Genomic DNA, 14765 nt, shown 5'->3' with positions numbered 1-14765 from the left:
TTAAACCCTGGCAGTGTATCCATGCAACTGTGCACTTACAAATGCTGGTGACACACAACAAACACACATGTACCTACCCCCTTCCTGCTGCTCCTTCTCCTGTAAGCGCCTGTCCAAGTCTGGAAAGACCACCGCCAGCACACGCTTGTGGATGTGGGTCAGACGGCGGCGCCCGTGGTTCTTATGGGTCTCAGGTGAGTCCCCCAGCAGGACCCGTGCGATCCTCTGCGTCCAGCACCGGATATCCTGCCAGCGTTTCCTCACCTGGGGCAGGCGCCGCTTGCGACCATCCGCACTCCTCACGGCACTGACAGCGGTCAGCCATATCTGCTTCTTGGCCGAGACGCCTACCTGTGAGGATGAACAAGTGACACTACATCAATACACCAGGCACATGTTACAGAGAGACATATTTGTACAAAATTGCTGTTTACAACAAGGCATAGTATGCATCCAACGCATTGCACCTTTGTCATAGGGACATGATCCTCTGGGGAAGGGCTAAAGCAGTACGTGCCATTGAAAGTACACAGTTGGAATGAGGGCAACCACACAATGAATGATCCAGGCTCACACTGTGCATCACAAGCTACACCAGGATAATGTGCAGCACCTCAAAGCAGTCACATGCCACAGGCCACTGACGCTACCGCAGCAGAGTACACAGACACACACAGGCACAGGACATTCACCTGCCATTGCCAAATGCAGCGACAAACCTCACTCTGCACATGTGCCACTAGACGGGGGGGCTCACAGGTGTGGAGCTGGCTCTGCACGTCAGACACACAGCACTGCTCCCTGCTCACATCACATGGGCAGGGTATCTCCATCCATCATGCAGCCCGGGTGCTACACTCCACATATGCACCCACCCACATGACAGGGGACTTACACACACACCGATGTCCAGGGTAAAAACACATTATGTGGACACTCTCAGCACAGGTACACAGAACTAACACACATCTGTGGGTACAGTCACCTGTCACACTGGGCTGACCACATAATCACATGAGGACTGTAGAGGCTACATTCCCAGGAGGACAAGACAGGCAGATTGTGGCATGCACCATGCAGTGATTGTCATAGTAAACCCAATGCAAGTGAGGACGGCAGACATGCACCACTGCATGCTCTGGCTGGCAGACATCAGGCATTCCCCCCCCTGGGACCCCCCCTACAGTACATAGCATGTGTGACACACCTGGACACAATGGCAGAAGTCACAAAAAAGGGACACAGTCTGTGCTAGTAGACTCTGCACTCACCTGATACCCTGGTCGGCCATACAGCAGGGGGTACTGTGGGAGGATCACATCCAGCAAAGCCAGGTTCTCCTCCAGGGTGAAAGGCTGTGACCTCTCCACAGACCTTGACATGGTTCCAGGGAATCAGAAGCAGCAGCTAGGTCGTCGAATAAAAAAATGTGCAGGCAAGTGCTCCCTCATGGGACCTGGCTGCCTTATATCTGCCTTGCTGGCCTGTTTCATGCACAGGAGTACAGAGTGATTGGTCACTCACATTTGCATCCTATGTTTCCTCCAATCCCTTCAAACCTAGCACAGTCAGTGGGTTCTTATTGTGTTTTTTTCTTCAGCATGATGTCACCTCCAGAACCACATTGCAACAAAGTAGATTCATTCAAACTGACTACTGCTGTGCACCTGTTTAAATAAATTCAAAATTTAAACTGGGTCTCCATGACAACCAGCATGCATGTAGGTCTTAATACTTGTCCCTCATGTGTCCCCTATGTAATTTGGAGCTCCACACACAGGTACGGTGCGTCACGGGGCCCTAGGGCACCCCAAATGCATGTCAACGGCCCGTACAGGCGTGTTTACGGTCCGTGCCACTATGAGTACGCATACGCGAGGACACCCATAGTGAAGGTGAGCGTACGCACGCGTGTACGGTCCGTATCACTATGGGTGTGCTCGCGTATGCGTACCCATAGTGGTACGGACCGTACACGCGTGCGTACGCTCACTATCACTATGGGTACACATACGGCAGCACTCCCATAGTGGTAGGGAACGGACACGGGCCCTCTTAGCGAAAGGACGGTGCCTTTCACACATCACAGTGGTGACAGGCAGCACACAGGAAGGAATAGGGCTGACATACTTGTCCATGGATGGACATCAAGGCATTGTCTGGCCAGTACTACATGTGTGGGGCACAGGTGTGAAAGTCTGTGATGTGGCACATTACTCCTGAGTGGAGAAGGCACCAGATGTATAATGTGATGTGTACAGATGTTATGTGTGACGGTGCAATGTGTGCCAGGCATGCCCTTAACTCCTTTGACATGTGTGCATGTCGTACTGCACACTTGAGATGAGCGTCACTGGCATGGCACGGTCCACAACACACGCAAGTGTCCCCTGATGCCCGGTACAGGGGTTACCACACCAGACATGTCACTACCCACGGTGCACGATGTGTCTATGTCATGTATGTGTGGTGTGTTCCCATTAGCTTGATGTTGGAGCTCCCTCAAAAGCATCAGCTGTTGCAGCAACCAACATGTGTCTGTGTGTAGATGGACATGGCACACAGTTACGCACACCAGGCCACATGTGGTATCGGATGTGAGGTGCGTATGTATGCATGGGACACGGAGTAGCGTAACAAGGACATGTCTGCATCCTCTCTATGCATGTGTGGTGAGTCATCACATGTACACCTTCATGGCAAGGTGTGTGGGCTGTCCTAGTGTAATGTCATGTGACCTGTGGCTCTAGTGTTCCGCTACCAGTCTCTGCAATCGACATCCTACTTCTGCTGATGTGTGGATGTATGTCACTCCTGTGTTGTGTCTGGCTGTTCACTTACACTGGGACACAACTAATCCCATGCCATGGCATGTGGAGGTTCACAATCTCCGTGTGTAGCTGGGTCTTGGTAGGAGTGTCACCTGGCAGCCATACGTGTCCAGGGCATGTGGCACATACCTGACTCCGTATGTAGCATATGTGTATTGACAGATTAACATGTGCTCAGTACAAAAAAATTGTTGTTGTAGTGCACTCACTCTTCCTTGTCACTTCCAAATTACTGCAGAGCGCCGCCTCTTCCCCGACCAATTCCGTACTTGGCTGACATGCGGGAGAATGACTGTATCCAGTGCTACCGCTTCCCCCAACCGTTGATTTTGGAGTTGACGGCGAGACTGGCACCACACCTGCAACCGCTGCACAGGTATCCTACGGCACTGACACCCAAGCTGAAGGTACTGGCAGCCCTACATTTTCTTGCCACGGGTACCTTTCAAAATACCATAGCTCATGTTGGTGGCATGTCCCAGAGCATGTTCTGCCGTGTGCTGCATGATTTCTTAGAGGCCATGTTGCTTCACCTGGATGAGTTCATCCATTTCCCAACCCCTGAAATGTTGACTGGGGTCAAGCGTGGATTCTATGCCCTGGGAGGGATGCCCCATGTCATTGGGTCCATAGATGGGACACATGTGGCTTTGGTACCACCACAGGCACAGGAGGTAGCGTACAGGAATCGCAAGCACTACCACTCCATCAATGCCCTTGTGGTGTGTCTGTCCAACATGGTGATTTCACATGTCTGTGCTCGTTTTCCAGGATCAGCACACGATGTCTACATCATGAGGCGTAGCAGGGTGCCTGAAATGATGACGCAGCTGCGCAACAAAGGAGCATGTGTTGTTGGTGGATACACTCTGTCTGTCCTGTATTTTGCGTAGACTTCCAGCACAACCGCTTCTCCTGTCCTACTTATGTCCATGTGCTTTCCATGTAGGGGACGCTGCCTATCCCAACATGCCATGGCTGATCACACCTCTCCGCAACCCCATCACGCCGGCCCAGCTCCGCTACAACACCGCCCATGGCCGGACAAGGCGAGTGATAGAGAGGACATTTGGCCTCCTGAAGAGCAGATTCCGATGCCTCCACAAGACCGGCGGCGCCCTCCCATATGCCCCGGCAAAGGTCTGCAAAATCTTCATGGTCTGCTGCATGCTGCACAACATGGCAGTTGAGAAAGCTGTGCCACTCATCCTGGATCAAGATGATCAGGACCATCCACCCGTGGAGGACGAAGGGCTTGGCAATGGGGCTAGTGATGTGGAGGATGTGGAGCTGCAAGAGGACACCCGGACTCGGCTCATACGCGACTTCTTTGCTTAGTGGTGAGTACCAGTGTCTGTGTGTGCACGCATTGGTCCCGTGTGGCATGTGTTGCGATGTGTGTGTCCATCTGCATGTATGCCACGTGAGTCAGAGCTGTGTGTGGATGTGTCACTGGAGTGATGGTGCCAGTGATGTGTATTTCCCAAGTCATAATTGTGACCTAGCATGTTGTCATCCTTACATGTGTCGAGTACATGCACATGCAAGTGGCTGTGCTTTTTGTGGCTGACTTCTTGTGTGTCTCTCTTCCCCAGGTACTTGCGCATGCCGTCTGCTGCTTGCATTGTTGTGGCACTGCTATTCCTCATGGACACGTCATCGTGTGCTGACTCAGCGTTACACGCACGGACAAGTTTGGAAGTCTCCTTAGGGTAAGGGATGCATCAGGGGTGTATTGGGTGTGGCAGTTGTTTACGATGTATGCACACTGCCCCTGTCGATGTCTGGTTCCTCTGCAGACATGTGGCATCACCATGGTACACATGACATGCAGCTGGGTACACCTGAATAGATGGTCAGACTTGTTGACAGTCATCAGTGATGGGATTGTGGAATGTGATGATGGCATCAATGTGTGTTACACTGCCCTCGGACACATACGGTTTGCATTGGCTTGACATGGTGTGGGACTTCCACATCAGCGGATCAATGGTGTATGGCAGGCTCTCCGTGAGCAGCAGGGGGTGTTTAGCTGTTAGCCGACACTTGTGTGCCAGTTCCATGGCTATCACGTATTTGTGCTGCAGAAGGGGGGTGCCAGTGTTGGACCCACATGTTACTCCACATGACCTGTTCATGTGTACTCCGAGTTGCCTCTGCAATCCCAAATGCATGACTAATAAAGGTGTCCCTATGCCTCCAAGGAGCCTCTTCTCAGTCAATGCTGGTGTGTTGCCATGGGGCATACGGCATGTCTGGCATGGTTTTCCGTGATAGTGGCTATGTGTCTATGTGTAGAGTAGCAAGATGCAAGCTGTTTGTGTGGGATTAGACTGTGTATTGTGCATGATGTCCATGACTGTGTGGGTATTGTGACATGTGCCATCCCCATGCATCCAACGTTGGCCAGGCCACCATTCTCTGCATCCACCTGACTCAAGCTTGCAGGACATGGTTCTGCCACCTGTCCACACATACCTGGGTGCCCCCCAGGACACTCCACATGATCCCTGACCTCTGCGCATGGCTGTCGCTGTACTCAATATGTCTGTCGGCACGGTTGTGCGGCCACCCCCTCAGCTGGTTCTGCACATCACGGGTGTGTATGGTGCTCCATGTCTGTCTTGCCTAATTCAATGTGACCCATGTGTGTCCGGTGCCAGACTCAGGCCCCAGGGTGTGGATGGTTGAAGTCAAGTGAGAACTCAGGCATGGTTAGACTTTACAAGACACATGTAAGGTAGTAATGCAACCAGTAGGCATCTTCTCTTCATGGTGTGACTTTTTATTTTGGTTGGGGGGGGGTTTGACATGAGGGGCTTTCCGGGTGTGTGGAATCCAAAGTTCACTAGGGGAGTTGGTGTCCTTGCCATTTGAAATCCTCAGAGTCCATGCCACAGTCTTTGTCAACATTGGTCAGACAGTGACCAGCAAGTCCATGTGGCAGAGAATGGCTTTTGATGCTGTGCTGCTGTTGCTCCAGTGGGCCAGGTGCCAGGCCAGGTGTCCTGGGAGATGGTGCTGTTGCGCCGACCCTCCCGGTCTTTTCTGTGGATGACCCGCCCTCCTGTGGGGACCCTCAGAAGCAGGCCGTGACGATGTTTGGGATGCTCCATCGGATGTTTCCTCCTCCTCCTCCTGATCCCTCCCTGTGGGTGGTGATGTTCTACGCCTGCTGGCACAGGAAGGGTTGCCCATGTTGTCGGCCATCCGACGGAGTGTACTGTGAATTCCCGTGAACACCGTCACGAGCTCAGCCTGTCTGTCCTCCATCCGCCGTTGGTGTTGCAGTAGACAGGCATGTTGCTGGGCCTGCTGGGTCTTGATCTCCTCGAGGATAGACAAAACCTGGGCCATGCCCGTGGTGTCCTGCCGGTATGTGTCCAGGATGTTTCGGACATGGGAATATACCGGTTCCCCAGCCAACTGGTCAGGCTCGCGCCTCCGCCGTCCTCCACTCCCACCACCCCTGCCCACTTGCACCTGGCCTGCCCTTGTGGGCACATCGGGTCTCCGGGACCCCTGAGGGGTGGCATTGGCGTTGTCGCCTGCCTCCTCCTGGGTGCCCGGGACACCGTGTCCCTCCTGGCCAGCCTGGCAGCATTGTGGTGGTGGGGCAGGGATCCTGGGTGTCTCCTGGGATGTGGCAGGAGTGGGGGTGGTGGTTGGCCCAGTTGTACCTGACGCAGGTGCTGCAGGTCGTTGGACACCAGAGGGGCCAGGTTGGTCGGGGTCGGGTTCGTCCACAGAGTGGTGAGAGTCGTCGCTGCCGGTGGCTCCGTCATCCCGCCGAGCCGGGTCCTGTGAGTCTCCACCCCCAGTGTTGGGGGGTGATCCGTGACGTTGACCTGTGTGTGAGAGAGACAATGTTAATTTTGTTCCATGCAGCATCCATGTTTCATTCGTTTCAAAGTTGGCACATTTCCTCTGGGAATTTGGATATGTCTTGCATTCCACTCACAGTGCACTTGTGCATGGGTATGTCCCTTGGGCACAGCTTTTGCGACTTTACCGATGTGTGGCACAGTCTTACTTGCTGCGTCAAGTGTGACTGCAGTCAGCAGTGGAGTGGGCAGGTGTGGCGAGCCATGCATTGGCGCCTTCCGTGTGGCACTGTACGTGGGCACATGGAGTTGTTCCATACACTTATATGATGAAGGTAGCTGTCGTTGTGCTCGTGCACAGGTTGTGACATGGCCCTGTGTTTTGCCATGGCGAAGAGGGGGGGTTCTGGCACTGGCCACCCTTGTCTACATGCATGCAGTCCACCTGCTGACGAACAGACATTCCCACACACCACAAGGCTGATTTGCTCTCCCTGTGTGTCCCTTTCTCGCTCCCTCTCTGTCCCCCTCTCCCTCCCTCTGTGTGTCAGCCTCCTCCCTCTGTCCGTCTCCCTGTGTCTCCCTCCCTCTCTGTCCCCCTCTCCCTCCCTCTGTGTGTCAGCCTCCTCCCTCTGTCCGTCTCCCTGTGTCTCGCTCCCTCTCTGTCCCCCTCTCCCTCCCTCTGTGTGTCAGCCTCCTCCCTCTGTCCGTCTCCCTGTGTCTCGCTCCCTCTCTGTCCCCCTCTCCCTCCCTCTGTGTGTCAGCCTCCTCCCTCTGTCCGTCTCCCTGTGTCTCGCTCCCTCTCTGTCCCCCTCTCCCTCCCTCTGTGTGTCAGCCTCCTCCCTCTGTCCGTCTCCCTGTGTCTCGCTCCCTCTCTGTCCCCCTCTCCCTCCCTCTGTGTGTCAGCCTCCTCCCTCTGTCCGTCTCCCAGTGTCTCCCGCCCTCTCTGTCCCCCTCTCCCTCCCTCTGTGTGTTAGCCTCCTCCCTCTGTCCGTCTCCCTGTGTCTCCCTCCCTCTCTGTCCCCCTCTCCCTCCCTCTGTGTGTCAGCCTCCTCCCTCTGTCCGTCTCCCTGTGTCTCCCTCCCTCTCTGACCCCCTCTCCCTCCCTCTGTGTGTCACCCTCTGTCACCTCAGCCCAGCTTCCTGGGCACACACTGTTAGCAGATCTTTGAATGGCCCTTGGATTGTTGATGTGAGTTTGTTTCTGATCTCCAGGCACCCATTGGGTGTAGTGTCTGTGTGTGCGCTGCTGCTGTGGTGGTGTGTGCTGCCACTCTTTCACAGTGTTGGCTGTTCATTAGCTGCTGTCATGTGCAAGAACGTGCCGTCACCCCCATGTGTTGATGCAAGGCGTCCGCCATTTGCTGGCAAGTCATTCCTGTGTTGGGACACACTGTTTGTCTGGCTGTGACCTAGGCCATATGGGCAGGGGGCATTGTTGTCTGCTTCTGAGTTGCACTATGTGATTTTTTGGGCCCACCCTCCCGCCATCCGGCTTACCGTGTCATGTGTTGGTGTTTTCTGTGGCCTGTGACTTGACATTGTCCAGCTGGGTGCATGGGGCATGGTCGCGCCAGTGGCATGTGCGTGTTCATGGAGTGTGGTTGAGTCATGCGATAGCTTGGGGTGGTTGCGTGCCTGTTTGTGAGTTTGGTTGTGGATGACGTTCCCCCCATGTGAGGTGAGTTGTTTGTGTACTCACCCGGCTCTCGGAGTCCATCTACTCCGTCCACTGCCACCACCGGCAGTTTGGCCATCACCCTCTCCTCCCAGGGATGGTATTCCACGCGTCTGCGGGGCAGCCCTCCTCCAGTGACGTTGGCCTGGTTGTGTTCATCGGCCATTTTGGCTCGGACCCTCCTCCGCAGATCGTACCACCTGGCTTGGCATTCATGCTTGGTCCTTCTGGTGTCCGCAACAGCATTCACAGCATTGACGATCGTCTGCCACATGGCTGTTTTTGCTGAAATGCTGGTCTGTCTGACCAATGTTCCAAAGAGCTGTGGCTCGACTCTGAGGATTTCATCGACAAGGACCTCCAACTCTCGGCTAGTGAACTTTGAATTCTTGTTAGTGGGCATGGTGAGGGGTGTGGGTGTGGATGGTGGGGGGGGTGTGTGTGGATGGTTGTGGGTGTGTGGGTGTGGTTGTGCAGGTGTGTATGTGAATGTGATGAGGAGGTGTTTGTGAAGGTGTGTGTGTGAAGGTGTGCAAGTGTAAGGTGTAGTAAAGGTTCTAGTATGGTGCTGTAGGTTGTCTGTGGGGTCTGGCAGCAGTGAGTCTGTTGCAAAGGCTCATGGTTTGTGTGTGGGCCCTTTTTATTGGTCCATTGGTGGGTGTGGCTGTGTTTGAACTTTGGGTGGGTGTGTTATAAGGAGTGGTTGTGTTTTGGGCCTCTGTTTTGGTTTTTGGCAGTTGCAGGTCAGTGAATGTGTTGTTTTAGTGGTTGTTGGACATGTTTTGTGGCTTTGTGCCATTCGAATGGTGTATTCTTGTGTTGTTTTGGTTTGTCCTGGTTGTGTACGTGCGTTTTTAGCGTGTGTACGGTGTGTACATGGGCCATTTTGTTGTACAGTGCTGTCCTTGTGTGTGGCTTGGTACGACTCGTACATGCGCGATGTTGTGTGAAGGTGGTGATGTTGGGGCCTGGGGTGTGCTCCATACTTAGAATGTTGGTGTGGGGGTACGCTCCATGCATACGCGGGTGGGGGTATGACTCTAACGTACACGGGTGTACATACCCGGGGGGGTACGACACGTACACGGGTGTACATACACGGGGGGTACGACTCGAACGTACACAGGTGTACATACACGGGTGGGGGTACGACTCTAACGTACACGGGTGTACATACATGGGGGTACGACTTGTGCACGGGTGTACATACACGGGGTACGACACGAACGTACACGGGTGTACATACACGGGATGGTACGACACGTACACGGGTGTACATACACGGGGGTACGACACGTACACGGGTGTACATACACGGGTGGTACGACACGTACACTGGTGTACATACACGGGGGGTACGACACGTACACGGGTGTACATACACGGGGGGTACAACTCGAACGTACACGGGTGTACATACACGGGTGGGGGTACGACTCGAACGTACACGGGTATACATGCACGGGGGTACGACACGAACGTACACGGGTGTACATACATGGGGGGGTACAACACGTACACGTACGACACGTACACAGGTGTACATACACGGGGGTACGACACGTACACGGGTGTACATACACGGGGGGTACGACACGTACACGGGTGTACATACACGGGGGTACGTCACGTACACTGGTGTACATACACGGGCGGGGGTGTACATACACGGGGGGTACGACTCGAACGTACGGGGGCTGGGGGGGTGTTGGGCGCGTATGCGGGCACATGTCTCCATGTTTGCTAGGGATGTTCGGTGCGGACGGTGTTTTTTCCATACGGTTGTAACATCGGACGCACGGGATGGATCGTGATTCCACGGTCGGACTTCACTTTTCACATTTGTACGGTAAATCGTCCGGGGACGTGTCGGACACATTCTCCGACCCGAGGACGTGTGGGGAATAATTCTCAATGCAATTCGTATGGACTTTTTCCCATGCGAATCGTAATTGGCAGTTTGTACGGCACTTGCACGATTCGTACGGTAAAAAGCCCGGATACGAGTCGTACGGGGAGTTTTTTTACCGGATCGTAATCGGCACCAGAGTCTCTGCAAATGGAAATCACCCTAGCTTCTGTGAAGTGGCAGCCATTGTGCATTTTCTGGGTCGGGGATTTTAACTGCACAATTTGTAAATACAGTTCTCAATGTGTTTGTGGGATGGAAGATACTGAGGGCCAGACCATGGCCCATTTTATTCACTCTCCCCAGGGCGAAACTTTAAATTGCATTCTTGTAGCAAATGACTTGTGTTTTTTAAATGATTACGCTTGTAACTCTTCTTCACAATGCACGACCTATGTTGGTGGTGGGAGGGCCAGTTCCATCGATTTTATGTTAATAAATAGGAACTTTACTACTCTCATTCAGGAATTTATGGTTAATCAAAATTGTGCAAGTGAACACTATCCTCTTATTACTTCCCTCAATTTAAAGCCAAAGACGGGGAAAAGAGGTGAATATCCGATTCAATATCACCCCAATAAAGGAATTAGTTTGAAATGGGGACAGGTAAACCCATCTAAATTTGAGGAAGGTATCATTAAAGGTAATATTAATCTTATAGATGGATGTTTGCAGCCAGACTCTCCCCGGCTGCAATTATCCATGATTTCAAGTTACTTTGCTCAGACATAGCCAAAAGGCTGACCACAAATGCCCCCCAAAAGCAACCCTTGGATGTAGGATGGTTTAATATGGAATGCCAGGGGTTTTCAGGCAAATACCCTGCACTAAGGATTCCTCCACCTCATCAACTGTAATAGACGAACTAAGGGGGACAATATGATGGCAGAAGGACCGCCGGGCCGGCTATGGCGGTCCTTCCGCCATCACCAAGCTCATTACCAACTGCCAAATTAGGATGGCGGTGGGTATCACAGCGGACGCAAAGTCCATCCACCGCTTTTCTGCCAAAGGCAATTGCACCGATTGCCTGGCGGACTGTGCAGGGCCCCTGAAATGGTGGCGGTGCCTAGCAGGCACCGTCCACCAGATCAGGACGTGGGTTTAGGAAGGCCTTTTCCATGGCGGTGATGCCACCATGTAAAGGATGGCGGGGATCCTCGTGTGGGGGTTTGTCGCTGCACTGGGGGGGGGGTACCCATGTACTCCCCTCATTTCCATGCACCAAGTGGCAGGCACTGTGTGGTGCCTGCCACATAGTGCAGGGAAATGCTGTGCACGCACTTTTCACATTGAGTGCGGTGCTGCAGCCAGCAGCACCGCCCGCAATGTGAAAAGCCCAGGATGCGCCCACCATTATGGTGGGCGCATCCTAATCGCAGGATGGCGGGAGTCCTCCCGCCATCGTAATCAGCCCCTAAGTTGGGTGGCTATAATCATATCATTGGGTATGTCCCTTTCGTCCAACTCTATTAACTTGTGTTTTTAATTTACACAAATGGGCTGGAGGCTTTTCTATTAAGCAACAAGCTTGACTCCCCCGCTGACTCTGTCTCTCGCTGACTCTTCCGCCGAACTGGGGGTCCTGCTGCCAGAGCACAGAGAGTAGTGTTCTGGCCACGAGTCGGACGAGGTAGCTGAGGTGCCGCTTTCGAGTGCTGCCTCTCCCCAACTAGTCCGACCTAAGCATCTTTTTGCCTTGCCTCGTGGGAGCCCGACCGCCTCTACACGTCCGAGCTGCAGCAACAGGAGGCAGGCAGCGGCAGCGCAGTGTGGCCCCAGAGTTCCCAGGCATTATCCAACGGGACTCCGCTGGTAGCTGCCCCTCCACACGGACGACAGCACATAGTAGGGTGCTCTGTGCACGGCGGAAGGCGTCACAACCAACAACCCCAAGAGAGCACCCCATCTGCAAGGATCATCGAGGAGCAGACACGGACCATTCAGTGGAGCACAGAAGTGAGCACAGGTGAGCCTGTTCCAGAGCTCCATTTCTTTAACAGGCAGGCAAAGCAGCACACTTAAACAAGGGGCAAGCACTCCCAAAAGGGATAATGGAGGCATGCCTATGACTACCCTGCGTGCCTCACGCATCCCTGCTCGCCCCACTAGTTCCCACACGCTCCTACAAGATCCAAGCACTTAGCACTACGCCACCTGGCACCTCAATCCTCTGCCAGCCAGCAAGGGGCAATTTTTCATCCATAGGGAACAGTGGATAGACACTTCGCCTCAATACCCAGCAGCAACAAACATAGTGGGGTACAGTTTCTCTCGTGGCACCCAGCTGCAGAGCCAAACAATAGCCAACACCGATTTCGCCCCAGCCGACTCAGCCCGACTCAGCAGCACTGATAAGTTCAACCATAAGCACAATCATTAGGCATTTTCAGCGTCCAGAACAACAGGTGGTCAACTACAGATGACATAAGTTGAGGGGACTGTTAAAAACTACGCACGATCACGACAATCAAATCGGGCAAATCCTGCACACGAAACTAAGGACCACACCGCCCCTAAACACCAGATTTACATCACACCAGACTTTCAGTCTCAAACGTGAACAAAGATAACAATAAGAAGTTCGATTCAGGAACCCTGACATTTTTGGAGCTAGAACTAGCGAGGGGGAGGCTGCTGGTGCCCTCATCCGCTCACCTAAGTGCCGCTGGTGCCCCGCTGGGTGTCCCTCTGCCGTTGCTGTTGTCGCCACATCACTCTGCGGCCCCGGCGAGGGGAGACCACATCTCCCAGGCGCCCTAGCACCCTTCGACGTCACCAAAGCACCCAGAGGCGCTCAAAAGGACGCCGCTCCTCCCGCGTCGCGGGACGCGTGCGGGCGGGCGCCGGACGAAGCCCGGACCAAGGGCGGGCCCGTTTGAGCCCGTTAGAGGCCGTGTAAGGTCGGGTCGGGCCCACCCTCTGCGAAGAAGCCAGGAGATAACTACCAAGGTCAGTCACGTCTATCTAATCATCTAAGTGTAATTCGCAGCCAAAGTGATTTGTAAACGATGTCTGCTGTTCCCGATACGAGACGGAAGTCCCTGGTTGGCACACTTGATCAATTCCTTGTAAGGGTATCATCCATCTTGGACAAAGAGATTGACTACACTGAAAAACGCTTGTCGCTGGGCTCTCTTACAGACAAACGTTCCTCTTTGGGACATCTCACTCACGTACATTCCCCGGTGCGTAATACGGAACAGAGACCAGATAATGATGTGAGTATTATGCTGGTTGCATCGGGAAATGACAATGATTCTTCCCCCCAGAGAAATTCAATTCATTGCACCCCAGACTCTGAAGGAGTTAATCTTAATACCAGATCAAAAATGGGTCAATCAAAGTCGCTACGAACAACTGGTGTTACTGAGAGCGTAAAGACTCGATCAACTACGACCCTTAAAGCCAAGATACCTCCCCCAAAGAGCAAGGAAAGCACGAAAACTGAGAGATCTAAAAGGAAACGCAGAGAACCGCCAAATATTGGCCTAACTGCAAAGACAAGGAGAATCACTCCTGTGGATAATATCGAAAAATCCACCACCCACCCAGGAGTAGTAGTCTTGGAGGATGGAAAAGAGGGTGACCAAACATCTCACTTATTAGCCCCCCCCCAAGGATCTGCATAACGTGGGAGATGATTTTTGGGGAAAAATGGAGGCAATATTTTATAAAACTTGCCAACCTATTTATGACAGACTGGATGGGATTGAAAATAGATTGACTTGTCTGGAGCTGCAGTATTCGGCAGCACAGTCCCAGCAGAAAAATGCCAGCAAATGCCAGGCATGCGACAAATCATCAGTTATGCCCCTCAATAAAAGTGCTACTATTACTAATGCTGTACCCATCACCACTCCACCTATAATAAATACCAATCCGCAAGTGCCGGGACAGGTTACCCGGGATACCAGCAAGACCATTACAATAGGTAGCATAGCGAGTGGGGGGAATGGACTTGCAGCAGTAAGCAGTAGCCCAGTATTAAAACAGCCAGGAAGGGAAGCATTTAGTAATCCGGCGACAAGAAAATTCCCAAACATACACCTCCCTTTAGAGTCTAGACCCTACGTGATAATACTGGCAGGGGTTAAGCCCCTGGCCACAGATACCAGGGAGGATTACAGGGAGTTGAGGAATAAATGTGTATACTGGTTAAATTGTAACCGCCCCTTGCCTCCAAATGTTTCAACAGAAATTCTCTTTGTGCGTCGAGTCAATTGGGTTGGCCCAAAGAAGAAAGCAATAGAAGGTGATTGCATTATAATTAACTTTAGAGATACCAAGGCAGTGGAGCACATCTGTCAATGGCAAAATCCTAACTCTTGCACTCCAATTCTTTCTCTGCCATTGTCCTTCTTCTATTGTGATTACCAACAACCCAATCTAGCGGGTTGTGGCCAGAGAGATTCTAACATGCGGCCCAGAAACTCCAGAGAACCTAATATGCAGTATAAGACAATTGGGTCCTCTGGATTGGAAGACTGTGATTGACGATTAAACCCTCACCGTAAAAAGAA

Source organism: Triturus cristatus, chromosome 12 (genome assembly GCF_964204655.1).
Source record: "Triturus cristatus chromosome 12, aTriCri1.1, whole genome shotgun sequence".
In the NCBI taxonomy this organism is placed as follows: Eukaryota; Metazoa; Chordata; class Amphibia; order Caudata; family Salamandridae; genus Triturus; species Triturus cristatus.
This window is presented reverse-complemented; position numbering follows the sequence as displayed.